The 15,299-nt window shown below is 42.3% G+C and overlaps 1 long non-coding RNA gene across 3 annotated transcripts; it reads left to right on the top strand.

Moving 5' to 3' along the window:
* The first annotated feature begins 6,876 nt into the window (after positions 1–6,876).
* Positions 6,877–11,778, top strand: LOC123147420 (uncharacterized). Of its 3 annotated transcripts, XR_006473194.1 has the most exons (3): positions 6,877–7,250; positions 7,614–7,685; positions 8,074–11,778. It is a non-coding gene; the product is annotated as an uncharacterized lncRNA (long non-coding RNA). The 3 variants fall into 3 exon arrangements; XR_006473192.1 differs by having other exon boundaries at positions 7,614–11,778; XR_006473193.1 differs by lacking the exon at positions 6,877–7,250 and adding an exon at positions 7,263–7,495 and having other exon boundaries at positions 7,614–11,778.
* The last annotated feature ends 3,521 nt before the right edge of the window (positions 11,779–15,299 follow it).

The raw sequence follows: 15,299 nt of genomic DNA, 5'->3' as shown, positions 1-15,299 counted from the left end.
GGAAATTCAAAACCTCCAAATATAATCGATGGAATTTTTCCAATAGAGTTGATACTATGAAGTTGAGGTTGCTTCCTCGGAAAGTGTACCGTATGCTCATTACCATTAACATGAAAAGTGACATTGCCTTTGTTGCAATCAATAACAGCCCCTGCAGTATTAAGAAAAGGTCTTCCAAGAATAATAGACATACTATCATCCTCGGGAATATCAAGTATAACAAAATCCGTTAAAATAGTAACGTTTGCAACCACAACAGGCACATCCTCACAGATGCCGACAGGTATAGCAGTTGATTTATCAGCCATTTGCAAAGATATTTCAATAGGTGTCAGTTTATTCAAGTCAAGTCTACGATATAAAGAGAGAGGCATGACACTAACACCGGCTCCAAGATCACATAAAGCATTTTTAATATAATTTCTTTTAATGGAGCAAGGTATAATAGGTACTCCGAGGTCTCCAAGTTTCTTTGGTATTCCACCCTTAAAAGTATAATTAGCAAGCATGGTGGAAACTTCAGCTTCCGGTATCTTTCTTTTATTAGTAATGATATCCTTCATATATTTAGCATAAGGATTTGTTTTGAGCACATCAGTTAATCTCATACGCAAAAAGATAGGCCTAATCATTTCAGCAAAGCGCTCAAAATTCTCGTCATCATTTTTCTTGGATGGTTTCGGAGGAAAAGGCATGGGTTTCTGGACCCAAGGTTCCCTTTCTTTACCATGTTTCCTAGCAACAAAGTCTCTTTTATCATAACGTTGATTCTTTGATTGTGGGTTATCAAGATCAACAGCAGGTTCAATTTCTATATCATTATCATTACTAGGTTGAGCATCATCATGAACATCATCATTAATATTTTTACTAAGTTCATGTTCATTACCAGATTTTGTTTCAGCATCAGACATAGAAATATCATTTGGATTATCAGGTGGTTCAGCAATAGGTTCACTAGAAGTTTCCACAGTTTTATCATTTTTCTTCTTCATCTTTTTAGAAGAACTAGGAACATCAATATTATTTCTTTCAGAATCTTGCTCGATTCTCTTAGGATGGCCTTCAGGATACAAAGGTTCCTGAGTCATTCTACCAGTTCTACTAGCCACTCTAATAGCATAATCATTTTTCTTTCTATTCATTTCATCAAGCACTTCTTTTTGAGCTTTAAGTACTTCTTCTACTTGAGTGGTAACCATAGAAGCATGTTTGCTAACAAGTTTAAGTTCACCTTTAATATTAGCCATATAATCACCCAAGCGTCTAATCATATAAGCATTTTCTTTTAATTGTCTACCAAAATAAGCATTGAAGTCATCTTGCTTATACATAAAGTTATCAAACTCATCCAAGCATTGACTAGCAATTTTAGTAGGAGGGACTTCAGCTTTATCATATCTATAGAGAGAATTTATCTTTACTACCTGTGTTGGGATATCGGGATCAGGAGGTTCTTCAACAAATAAATAATTGGGATCGTAAGTTTCTTCAACAGGCGATGAATTAAGACCATATATTTCTTCAGTAGGAGGTAAATTCTTAACGTCTTCAGCTTTAATACCTTTTTCTTTCATAGATTTATTTGCCTCTTGCATATCTTTGAGACTGATAAATAAAACACATCTCTTCTTCGGAGTTGGTTTAGGAATAGGCTCAGGAGGTGCCCAATTATTTTCATTTGTCAACATATTATTCAATAGAATTTCAGCTTCATCCGGTGTTCTTTCCCTGGAAAGAGAACCAGCACAACTATCCAGGTAATCTCTGAAAGCATCGGTTAGTCCATTATAAAAGATATCAAGTATTTCAGGTTTCTTAAGAGGATGATCAGGCAGAGCATTAAGTAACTTGAGAAGCCTCCCCCAAGCTTGTGGGAGACTCTTTTCTTTAATTTGCACAAAGTTGTATATTTCCCTCAAAGCATCTTGTTTCTTATGAGCAGGGAAATATTTAGTAGAGAAGTAATAAATCATATCTTGGGGACTACGCACACAACCAGGGTCAAGAGAATTAAACCATATCTTAGCATCACCCCTTAATGAGAACGGAAATATTTGAGTATATAGAGGTAACGCGATCTCTCATCATTAGTGAACAGGGCAGCTATATCATTTAACTTAGTAAGATGTGCCACAACAGTTTCAGATTCATAACCATAAAACGGATCAGATTCAACCAAAGTAATTATATCAGGATCAACAGAGAATTCATAATCTTTATCAGGAACACATATAGGTGAAGTAGCAAAAGCAGGGTCAGGTCTCATTTTATCTCTAAGTGATTCTTTGTTCCATTTAATTAATAACCTCTTAAGCTCATATCTATCTTTGCAAGCAAAAATAGCGGCAGAAGATTCCATATCAAAAAGATAACCTTCAGGAATAACAGGCATATTTTCATCATCACTATCATCATCGTATTCAGATTCAATAATTTCTTTTTCTCTAGCCCTAGCAATTTGTTCATCAATAAATTCACTAAGGGGCACAGTAGTATCAGACATAGAAGCAGTTTCATCATAAGTATCATGCATATCAGAAGTGGCATCATCAATAACATGCGACATATCAGAACGAATAGCAGAAGTAGATGTAGGTGTCGCAAACTTACTCATAACATAAGGTGAATCAAGTGCAGAGCTAGATGACAGTTCCTTACCTCCCCTCGTAGTTGAGGGATAGATCTTGGTTTTTGGATCTCTCAAGTTCTTCATAGTGTCCAGCAGATATAAATCCCAAGTGACTCAAAGAATAGAGCTATGCTCCCCAGCAACGGCGCCAGAAAAAGGTCTTGATAACCCACAAGTATAGGGGATCGCAACAGCTTTCGAGGGTAGAGTATTCAACCCAAATTTATTGATTCGACACAAGGGGAGCCAAAGAATATTCTCAAGTATTAGCAGTTGAGTTGTCAATTCAACCACACCTGGAAACTTAGTATCTGCAGCAAAGTGTTTAGTAGCACAGTAATATGATAGTGGTGGTAGCAGCAACAAAAGTAAAGACAGCAAAAGTAATGTTTTTGGTATTTTGTAGTGATTGTAACAGTAGCAGCGGGAAAGTAAATAAGAGTAAACCAGTATATGGAAAACTCATAGGCACCGGATCAGTGGTGGATAATTATGCCGGATGCGGTTCATCATGTAACAGTCATAACATAGGGTGACACAGAACTAGCTCCAATTCATCAATGTAATGTAGGCATGTATTCCGTATATAGTCATACGTGCTTATGGAAAAGAACTTGCATGACATCTTTTGTCCTACCCTCCCGTGGTAGCGGGGTCTTATTGGAAACTAAGGGATATTAAGGCCTCCTTTTAATAGAGAACCAGAACAAAGCATTAGCACACAGTGAATACATGAACTCCTCAAACTATGGTCATCACCGGGAGTGGTCCCGATTATTGTCACTTCGGGGTTGCCGGATCATAACACATAGTAGGTGACTATAGACTTGCAAGATAGGATCAATAACTCATATATATTCATGAAAACATAATAGGTTCAGATCTGAAATCATGGCACTCGGGCCCTAGTGACAAGCATTAAGCATAGCAAAGTCATAGCAACATCAATCTCAGAACATAATGGATACTAGGGATCAAACCCTAACAAAACTAACTCGATTACGATAAATCGCATCCAACCCATCATCGTCCAGCAAGCCTACGATGCAATTACTCACGCACGGCGGTGAGCATCATGAAATTGGTGATGGAGAATGGTTGATGATGACGACGGCGACGAATCCCCCTCTCCGGAGCCCCGAACGGACTCCAGATCAGCCCTCCCAAGAGGTTTTAGGGCTTGGTGGCGGCTCTGTATCGTAAAACACAATGATTTCTTCTTCCCGGTTTTTTTCTCATTGAAACTCAATATATGGAGGTGGAGTTGGAGTCGAAGACGCAACAGGGGGCCCACGAGGTAGGGGGCGCGCCCTAGGGGGCGCACCCCTCACCCTCGTGAGAAGGGTGTGGGCCCCCTGGTCTTCATCTTTGGCGAGGATTTTTTATTATTTTTTCTAAGATGTTCCGTGGAGTTTCAGGTCATTCCGAGAATATTTGTTTTCTGTACATAAAACAACACCATGGTAATTCTGCTGAAAATAGCGTCAGTCCAGGTTAGTTCCATTCAAATCATACAAGTTAGAGTCCAAAATAAGGGCAAAAGTGTTTGGAAAAGTAGATGCGACGGAGACGTATCACTTCAGCGCTCACCGGTGTTTGCTAGGCTTGCCGAAGGCAACAACCCACCGGTGAACTTTACTATCAACGGACACAACTACGACAAAGGATACTATCTGGGTGACGGTATCTATCCTCAGTGGACTACTATTGTCAAGACAATACCCAGCCATGTCGGAGAGAAGAGGAAAAGATTTGCCCAAGAGCAAGAGAGTGCTAGGAATTATGTCGAGCGTGCCTTTGATGTTTTGCAATCTCGATGGGGCGTCGTTCGGTATCCTGCTAATACCTGGAGCACGCAGAAATTATGGGAGGTGATGACTACTTGTGTGATCATGCACAATATAATCATAGAAGACGAGCGCCCGGAACGTCTGTACGATCAAGGGTTTCAGTTTTCGGGTGAGAATGTTGTGCCTGAGCATGGAGTAGCGGCAACATTTGAACAATTCACCTAATTTCATGAAGACATGCGTGATTGGGAAACTCATATGCAGCTGCAAAATGATTTGGTTGAGTATATATGGGCTCATGTTGGCAACCAATAGATGTATCTTCTTTTATTCGTTTGTAAAACTATGCGAAACATTTTTATTTGTATCCGTCTTGTAAAACTATAATATTTTATTCGGTAAACTATGTTATTTGACAATATGTTTGAATGCAAATCAATGTAATATTGAGCGGCCAGCCAGCCAAGCCGGCACATATGGATCGGCGTGTTGGGCACATTGCAACCCAAATCTAAAAGAAGGCGGATGGCCGACCCAAACGGACAAAAAACAGACGGAATCACCGTTCGTTTGGGTCAGCCCGTTGGAGTTGCTCTAAGCTCCCATAAATATATAATGCATCAACCAGAAACAAAAAAAACTAGGACAAAAAAATAAACTACAAACAAAGTAAAAATCTGCTTAGATGTGACATAAAACAGATCTAGAATTTAAAGTAGTGTACTGAAGCAATCGAAAAAAGGAGATGCCGCATGGATCGATGCGAGCCGCCGAGACGGCCTCCTGCCAGAGATGGAAACCCACGATGATTCATCCAGCTTCGGTGGAAGAAGATTTGCGTGAACTTTTTTGTCTGAACCAAGATTTGCGTGAACTTTGTGATTGGCAGGCCGGTTTTTTCTGGCTGGTGGCACGGCCTGACCAAAAATGTTACGCAAAGGGCATTTCCTAAACGGCGCCCGTAGCGTCCGTTATAGGCTTAACCATACAGGACGCACACCCCACGCACCGCCCTGGGCTGGCCCACGTTACTTTTTTTCTGTTTTAGAGGCGCAAAAAGAGGGTGTGTGCAACGTGACTCGAACTCCCAATCTTCTGGCATAGTGTTCGTTGTCACAACCAACAAGCCACCCTCATTGACTTGTTTACTCAAAGCCTTTTCCTTTTTATACTCTTCGTTATTTTTCTTTTTTTCCTGGAATGCTTTCGTTTGGGTATTTTTATTTTTCTATTTTATTTCCTTTTTCGTTTTTTGGAACAGTTTTTTTGCTAAACTTTTTTAAAATACATTTTTTAGCATTCGTGAACTTTTTTCGAATCTGATGAACTTTTTCAAATTCAATGAATGTTTTTTGAATTTGATGAACTTTTTCAAATTCAATGATTTTTTTTCAAATTATATGAATTTTCCAAACTCGATGCACTTTTTCCAAATTCAATGAACATTTTTCAAATTTGGTGAACTTTTCTCAAAATTAATGAACTTTTTTTCAAACTTGATGAACTTTTTAAAAAACTTCGATGAACTGTTTTTAAGTTACAAAAAAATATTCTTGAACTTTTTTCCAAAATCGATGAACCTTTTTCCATTTTTTGATGAACTTTTTTCATGATTGGTGAACTTTTTTCGAATTCGTGAACCCTTTTTGAAAATCCGTGAACTCTTTTTCAAATCGATGACCTTTTTTTCAAAATCAATGAACCTTTTCCAACTTTATGAACTTTTTTTCAAAAAATTGAACTTTTTTTGAATTCATGAACCCTTTTTTGAATACCCGTTAACTCTTTTTCAAATTGATGAACTTTTTTCAATCTTGATGAACTTTTTTCACAACTGGTGAACTTTTCTTTCAAAAAAATTGAACTTCTTTCGATTTTATGAACCCTTTTTGAAAATCTGTGAACTCTTTTTCTAATTGAATGATTTTTTTTTCAAAATCTGTGATTTTTCTTTTCAAATCCGATGAACTTTTTTACAAATCGATGAACCTTTTCCAATTTGTGAACTTTTCTTCAAAAATGTTTACTTTTTCTAAAGTGATGAACTTATTCAAGTTCACGGTTATTTTAAATAATTCAGAAAACTAAGTGCATTAAATAGCGTGGCCGCATGTCCTTATATTATTGATACTTTCCTCATCAACTAGAGTCAAGTAGGTCTACTGGTTATGTGCGCTAGTACGTGAAGTTAACGTCTCGAGCTCGAATCCTGGACAGGGTGACTTTTTTTGCGCTTTTTCGCTCGTTCAGGTTGTGGCAACCGGGCGCATCGACTTTGTTGGGCCAGGCCCAGGTGGGCAGCGCGCGGGCGCCAGTACCTGTTAGCGGCGCTAAAAGCGCTGCTTAGGAGCTCCCTATGCAAAGCCGTGTGATTCGCGTAGCAGCTTCAGGGCCCGTTTCCTACTCAGGCCCGGTCGGTCTCCCTCTAATCTAGCACCGCCGTAAAAAAAGAGACAAAACCGGTCGCACGACTCTCGTCCCTGCCCGCACGACCTCCCCCTCCTACTCCTCCCGCGTCGTTCGCCACCCCGCAAACTCCGTTAGCCGCCCTTCGCCGCTGGAGCCGCCGCCCGCGGAAGCCTCCGCGGGAGCAGCTGCGGGGGCCGCTCGCCGCTGCAGCCGCCACGGGAGAAGCAGCGGGAGCCGCCGCGTGTCGCCCTTCGCCGCGGGTCGCCGCCGGAGCCGCCCCTCCCCTGGATCCGCTCGCCGTTGGTCGCCGCCGGAGCCGCCCCGCCCCTGGATGCGCTCGCCACTGGTCGCCGCCGGAGCCGCCCGTCGCGCCCCCACTCAGCTTGGCCTCCGCCCCGCCGTCCCCGGTCCTCAAGCAAGTAAGTTTGCCTTGCGCTCTGAAGCTCAACCATTCCTAATCTGCAAACTAACCGACCTTAGAGTCTGATGAACCGTCAATTGGATGGACCGATGAAGCACGAGGGAGAAAGATGTGGTTGTGTCCAGACTCCACTCCAAAGAGGGCAAAATAGTTCAATAATTTTCGAAATTGATGCTATTGCCTGAGATATGATGCTTGCACACAAGAGAAGTTCATGCTTGTGATTGCAAAATCGGTGTATATGTAAAGATCTTCTCCTGGTTTCATGAATTGGTTGGGATTTTTGGAAAGTCTCACTTGGGCAGGACAACTATGGTCTTGATTATATGTATGTTGACTTTCCAACTTTTCTTTTGAGCAGGCTACTTCAATTTTAGGTGAGCTGGCAGGGATCACAAGCATCGGTGTTGCATTCTTGAATCTCACATACACAGTTAAGTAATGTTCTCCCTCACATAAAGTCCTTTTAGTGCATGTAAAGTTTTGCTCACTTTCTTTCTAGCTAGCTGCCGCATTCATTTCTTTCCGTGGCACCGTATAGTTTATACCTCAGAGAGGTCATTTTAGTGCATGATGTTCTGGTGTAGCTACCATTAGCTTTACTGGAGCAGAGCAACATTTAATAGGAATTCCACCATAAATATTTACCCAGATACAACATTCTTCTCTGGAATTTGAGTTTTTTTCGAGAAGGTTTTGGATCTAAGGATGAGCTATCAGTGGTACTGATTATACAACGAGTTTGTACAAAATGTTCGCTGGTGTTGGGTGTTTACCTTTTATCACTTCTATATCCCCTTATTGCGTTTCTCTGTTTCTAGAAAGTAGGCCATTTGTTCCAGGCTTTCAAGTTTGTGCTATAACCTGAAGGAGAAAGAGTTCATTATTGACCAGCAGTTAAAAGCAGGTTCAGTTTTTTACCTCATTTTCCATCCCCACAGTAGAACTTTCTGTTAGTTCGAACAATATCTCAATGCATTATTTACACACCTAGCTTGTGCTCTGTGCCCAGAATTGGTAAACTGTAGCCGTGATAATACTACACTGTATTCAGAAATAGCAGGAGGAGATAAAGCTAGGTGTTGCATATAGGCCGGTGGTGAACCCTTTTAGAGCTGACCTTCCTTCAGAGTTGGATATCATCTACAGTAACCTCACTGCATCCATAGATCAACTGAATAAACAAAAGGCACTTAAGATCTTTATTGGTATCCAGGATGTGTTGTCTGACCATCTAAGCAAACTGGCCCACTATGCTAAGGAATTAGGACAATTCAGTTACTTGACCGGACTGTTTAGCATGCAGAAATTGGAAGCAGGCTTAGAAAAACACCACCAAGCTTGAAAGCAGAAAAAGATGCACACACTCACCATTATTATCTTCCTGTGATAATTTTAGGCTTGTAACAGGAAACTTGAAGAGGCAATTTTAGTTGGTGGTGTGCTTTACAATTTCATATTGTTGTTCGGTGTTTCTCCATAATCATGTCTTCTATTTTTTAGAATTTTCTAGCATATGAACTATCACATGAATTTTCCTAGCTCCAATGGTCGCGCCGCCCAGGACGTCGGCGGCGGAGACGAAGGCAATTTGTACTGGGACGTCGTGGCCGAGCCGCAGGACCTCCGCCTTGACGAGCTGCTGGACCTAGGCCTCGACGAGACGCCGGACCTCGGCCTCCCTCTGGTTTTCATGGTACGGTCCCTTCCCCTCTCCACCAAATCTTGACTTGTGTGTTGTTCTGCTCTGCACTGATTGTATTGCCATTGTTATAACTCTTCTAAATCCATTTTTGATATGGTGGCCCGCTCCAGCTGGAACAGTTTTGTAGAGACAAATTGGAAGAGTGCAGCTGCCCTGGCTCATGGAATTGGAAGAATTTATGCTTTTTTCTACTCAGAAAGGAAGCTATTTTTTCTGAATCATAGAAAGGATGCAACTTTGTCAGGGGTAGTAGATACAAAGTTCAGTGTCTACAGCATATAAACCGGAAGCCGTGCTTCCGGTTTCAGCATATAAACTTTTTTGGTCATACAATCTGAATTTTTACCATTTCACATAGACAACCTATCATTTGTGGTTCACCACATTTACATGCTCTGATTCCCACGCTCATGCGAACAAGTATATGCTAGAAATTTCAAAGTATCGTGTCAGTTAGAATTATCACATGGGTACCCATTTTCTCCATGAAAATACCTCATGTAATGCTATGTTCCATAGTTTCTACATTATGATAAGTTCATAGTTTATATATTGTTTCAACATTATATTTTGTACTGAGACATGCAGCCATATATTCTATTTCTACTTCAATACATTCTCCCATGTGCATTCTAATAGACAATTGGCCCTCTTCTTTTTTTGTGATAATGATAGTCCTTGATGAAATGCCACCAAGTTAGTCTACTATCTCAAGTCAGATTCGATAATAATTTATTTTACATTGCCATCTTTCTTGATTACGTACCGTGTCGTTGCAGATGATCTCAGGTAATCAGATCCAACACCCAAATTCAATTTGAGTTGCTTTTAAATGCTTCTGGGAGGCATATGATGTTGATATGCTACATTGTAGTTTATGTTTGGTAGGCTATGATATTTTTGCCCTAAACTGTCACATTTCTTAATTCCAAAATTTAATTGTTGTAGGCTGAACATGAGCATGTCTGTTTGTGGTGTTGAGGTAAAGCTCAGTTTGTTACACAGCAGAGCCAAGGGCATGTCATGGACCAAGTATATCAAGTTGGGCAGCGTGTGCAGGTCGACATGCTATAGTAATATGCTTTTTAAACTGCTACAACGCATGGCCATTCGGCTATTATCTAAATTAATGCTTATATTGTTAGCATAGACCTTTCAGCTAAATTTGCAGCCATGATGTTACATTGCCAATATTTTAGAAAACTGTAATTTGCTGCCATGATGTTACACACGTGCAGGTCTATGGTGGTGTCATGAATTTAGGGGTACATCTCCTTGCACTCAGGTGGAAGAAATTCCTCGCCCTCAAGTCCAACTAATTCAGGACCTGCATCTCTGATATACCGTGGTGATTCAAGCTTACTCTTGATCTGCCCACTACTTTCCATTCCATTTCTTGGATGAAAGGAATGTTGGTTTAATTTAACATGCTGTTCAATCTCAGAAGCACTTGATGTGCTCAACTGCTGATATATACAAGAAATACCGGATCTTGATGAAGATGGTAGTACACTTCATTCACAATTTAAATTCTTAGTGTATCTATCATCATGTCCAGGTTGGTTCCTTTGTAAACACATTTTAGTATCATTATCCATTCAGTGTTCTGTTTACAGTGTACTATTAAATGCCATTTTCCATGTATATTTTTGTTGATTGTTGTTGGATTTGGAGGCAAACTAATTTCCTCAAGTATGAATTATCTGCCATCTATATGACTTCGAAATCTTCATTTTGAAATTATGAAAGTTTATTCCGCTCTTACATTAAGCAAGTGTTTAGAGGAAGTTTTGCTTTTGTTTAGGCTCGAGAAACAAACTATCATGCAGCTTCTCTTCCAAAAATGCATAGCAAAATTTCAGGGACCTGCAGATAGTTTCTTGAGTAACAAATTTTAGGAGGTATGACTAATTTTCTTATGATAGTTCAGACATGCTGCCAATGAAATTCATCCTTTACAGAAAACAGCAAGTTGTTTATTCATGTGTTGTTTTGTTATTAGACTGTAAGGATAAGTTACCTTTTTGTTTTTACTGCACCAAGGTTAAAAGCTTTGTTTTCTTTTGATAGCTGCGCCTTTTTCTTCTACAATTTAGTTTCTCAAGAGTATGCCAGAGGCGTATCATACTTTTATAGAAGAGAGCAAAGATAATGTACAAGAAGCCTCGAAATGGATGCGAACATCCACTCTCGGCCACACCCCATTACAACCAAAGCCGGTGTACTCTAAACACCCCAGATTACGGATAATTGTTTACAGATATTCTCACAGATTTGGGATGTAACAATGGTTAATCTGCTCTTCATGTTTTTGATAATTGCTTTGACCATGTGTTAATTAGGCATTACTATGTATCCGGCTTTTTCTAAGATATCTTTTATGCCATCATTGCATTGAACCATGAGTGAAGCAATGATGTAAACAACTCTGGGGTATAACCATTTGGCTGCTGGACTAAACATATATCTTTAGGACATATTTCAAAACACAAAATTTCATGATGAAAATCAGCTTGTCCATTTTCTTATATGGCTTGACTCTGTTCAATCTTACAGAGAAAGGGATTGTTTTCTTCTTTTGTGACGTGACAAGAAACAAGGTCATGTGTGAGACAGAAGAGGCAACTGATTTGGCTCTTCATCATGTTGAGACTGTTGCAGCCATGTGTTATGTGTCAATTTCTTTGATGGGACAGAGGAGGGTGGAATGGGGATGATATGGCTAAGAAGTACTCCCTCATTTAGTGACTACTAGGGTGTCTGTACTAGCAACATAAGTTACATAAATTGATTGATCTTGAACTAATTTGCACATTCTTTATTTGCCCGTCATTTAGTTTTGCTTCCATCCGAAAAACATTATAAATCAGTAATAAAGACATGTGCGGATGAAAAATTATGTAAACATTGGACAACTATTTATTGATAATTATTTGATGACAATTGAAACGTGTAAATATTGGACAACTATTTATTGATAATTATTTGATGACAATTGAAACGTGTGTTGCATGTGTATGTTTACTAGTAAATATAATAAGGAATAAGGGTATCTCTGCTGATTTGGCCTGGTATACGAACTGCTCGTCACGAAAGAAACCGCGGAATCCTTGCCGAGGAGAAAAGATCCCGCGCCCCTCGATCCTCGATGGTCGACCTCGAGAACCCGGACCTGGAGGAAAACCTCGTCGCGGCGGAGCCCTGGGTAGACAGGCTAAGACTATACTTTGACAATGACGACCTATACCCCGGCGGCGGCGGCGGCGGCGTTGCCGCTGATCTCGAAGCCTTGGAGGCCGAGCCCCAACAGCACAGCAGGTGTATCTTCATGTGCCTTCTGGCGTGTGCCAGTGTGATGTTTATGGGTTTCTTCATGGCCCTGATCCAGGTCTATGAATCCCACTCAACGACGGGATGGATAACAATCGCCGTGCTCGTCGGGGCAGCTATATGCGAAGTTGTTGTACTCTGTCTTCTCTTAATTACAATTCTTGTCTTTGCCGAGTTCTTCGTTGGGAATCCAGAGGGACGTAGGCTGGTAGATCGGTTGATCTAATCTGATGTGCCACAATGATGATACATACCTAGGAGCTAGGAGGTGTATTTTTCCTGTTTTTTTCATATGTTGTATTTGTTCCTGTTTCAGTTAAAATTACGATACTTGTCAACGTAATGAAAATAAAAGGACGCCGTCACCTACTTTCTTTAAGGGGTTAAAACCAAGATTTATTGATCAAATTTCACATGGTGTGGGATATAAAATAGATCATGGGGTTTGACAAGCCATCCAAACATGCCGCCCCTGATCCACCAAATGAGAAAATTTGACTAACCTATTGGCATCGTCATTAGAAGCTCTGCCTTCAATAGTAAATTTATAATTAAAAGATAACAGTTTTGCTAAAGCACGTCTAGATGTGCTCTAAGTATATGTCATTGATTTTAAAATCCTCGTGCTTTGAAAATCCGTTCTCACAACGAAACTACCGGCATAGGGCCCTCAAGTATCATATGTCTACTGTCCATAGTCTTTGCATGAATGTGGAATATGTAGGTTATTGCAGTATCCATAAAGCGGAGCCAGCACTCATCTTAGGGCATCTCCAACGTTAATCTGTAAATTTGTTCCCGCATCCATCTGCGGACAAGGGCACTAGTCCGCAGACATAGATACGAGAGCCGGCCATCTAAAGTTATCCGCATATGACCAGTTACATTTCAAATGAAATTCAGTAAAAATGAACAAATTTGATTCAAACCTAAACATTTCAAATGAAATTCAATAAAAATGAACAAATTTGATTCAAACCTAAACAAGCCTGGCATTTTTAACATAAAAAGTATGCTTTTCATCAAAATGGAGCAAATTCTTTACATCTAGACATTTTTCTACTAGACCGGACTCTAAACCTAGACTAAAATGACCGCCAGCGCCCGTTTCCCATCTCCGGCCGGCCATGAGCCCCGAAAAATGAAGTCTCGTCCCCTTCACAACCTTCTGCAGCCCCTCCGCTGACATGTCTTCCCCATGTCCGACAGCCCACTCGTCGGACTGCCGGATGCCCTGGAGGGATTCAGCTAGAGGGGAAGAATGCCCCCGCTTCTCCCGTACCTTCCCTATGTCTTGCAACCACTCATCGGAGTGGCCTCCACTTTCGTGAAGCATGGATCAGGGTTGGTTTTTGGGGTGGGTGAGGACAGTGACCTGCGAAGAGGGCAAGACACGCCGGCAGGCCCTTCGTGGGACCCAAGCGGCGGCAGCCTCCCATGATCTACTTTTCCTTGATGTCGGCGGCGTCCGCGGACATGCTGGCCACCTCGTTGATCTCCACGATGCCGACTAATTTCTCCGCCAACAGGGCGCAACGGCGGATGGCGCAGGAGGAGCGGTATGACACTGCCTCGTCCACGACAGCATCTTTGCCCGTGCCACCATGATCCTCCGCGAGCTGGCTTGGAGCAGCGACTTGCTAAACCACTCGCCGACTTGGAGCGGCCACATGCTCCTCCGCGCGCAAGCCTGCAGCCTCACTCGTGGTACTGACGGCCTCGAGCGGCGAGGGAGGTTGGGCGGTGATTTGTCTAGCTCGTATCCGGCGGGCTAGGCGGGCCACCCAGCCGGCTTGTATGCCGAAGAACCTCTCTTCCTGCTCGTCGGATACCATGGTAAGTGTGAAGAATATGGTGCAAGGAGGAGGTGCGGTGTGGTTCTTGTCTGGCGTCCGGCCTCGTTTGAATAACCGGTGGATGCGAGGAGCCAACCGACATTATGTTTACTGTCGGTCGGCTCGTGAACGGATGTGCGGTTGGAGTAGGTTCCTCACACATGTGGCTTTAATGAATTCAGGCGAGCAGGCATGTTCAGCTTAGCGTGTAGCGGGCGACGCTCTCTCGATCGACGCACCGCTTCAGTGTCGGTGCTAGTGACAGGTCGGATCCGCTCTGGGCCGGCGTTAATGTGGAACAGCCGCTCACTGCGGCATGAATGCAGGCATCTGACATCGGGCAAAAAAACATGTAGGCATGGCAGGAGGGGGTTTGGGTGGTCCAGTCAGTCAGAAGTGCACATGGCAATGGTCCAGATGCCCTCAACCCCTCCCCTCACTTTGTCTCCGGCTTGCGGAAAAACATGCGTCCGGGCCATCGAGCAGATCGATACAGGCTCGCCCCCTCCCCCTCATGTTTTGGGTGTGTGATTCGGGCGTATGCAGGTTGTAATAGGGTCTGCATTATGCACGCCGGTACGTATCTCTAACACCCTCAAGCAATCTACCAACAAAATAGGTGAGGACGACCTTGTTCCTATTGACGACACTCATGTCGTGCATCGGCGATGAGATTAGCTTCAGGTCTTCACAACCCCTCTATTTGGCTCTCTAGCTGCGCGATCTTGTCCTTGTATCGCCGGCCAAGGCCCTCGAACTTGCAACCGATCAGCAGGTCGGCAATGCCCCCGCATCGTGCCGCTGTCCTGTCACGAGGCACACGAGCAGTCAAGGTTGTCAGAATCGCGATTTTGAATCGGATCGGAGCTTCGATGGTAGGATCACAAATCGTAGAATCTTCACTATCAGGATCGTAGAAACGTATATTCTATGCCTAAAATCGTAGAATCATAGTGGTTCGTTTGGATCATAAATTCATAGAATCGTATAACAGGATCGCGATTCTGACAACCTTGCGAGCAGTGCACTCGCTCAATGGTGGCATGTTCGCCTAGAGACGCCGAGTCCCCTGAGTAGCGCTTGGATGCTGACTAGCCCGATGATTGCGCCACGACACGATATGAGACGGGGTTGTGCCATGGCACAATAATGGCGGTGCCGCAGCGGGAGATGCTGG

Source organism: Triticum aestivum, chromosome 7A, assembly GCF_018294505.1.
Source record: "Triticum aestivum cultivar Chinese Spring chromosome 7A, IWGSC CS RefSeq v2.1, whole genome shotgun sequence".
Lineage (NCBI taxonomy): Eukaryota > Viridiplantae > Streptophyta > Magnoliopsida > Poales > Poaceae > Triticum > Triticum aestivum.
This window is presented reverse-complemented; position numbering and strand designations above follow the sequence as displayed.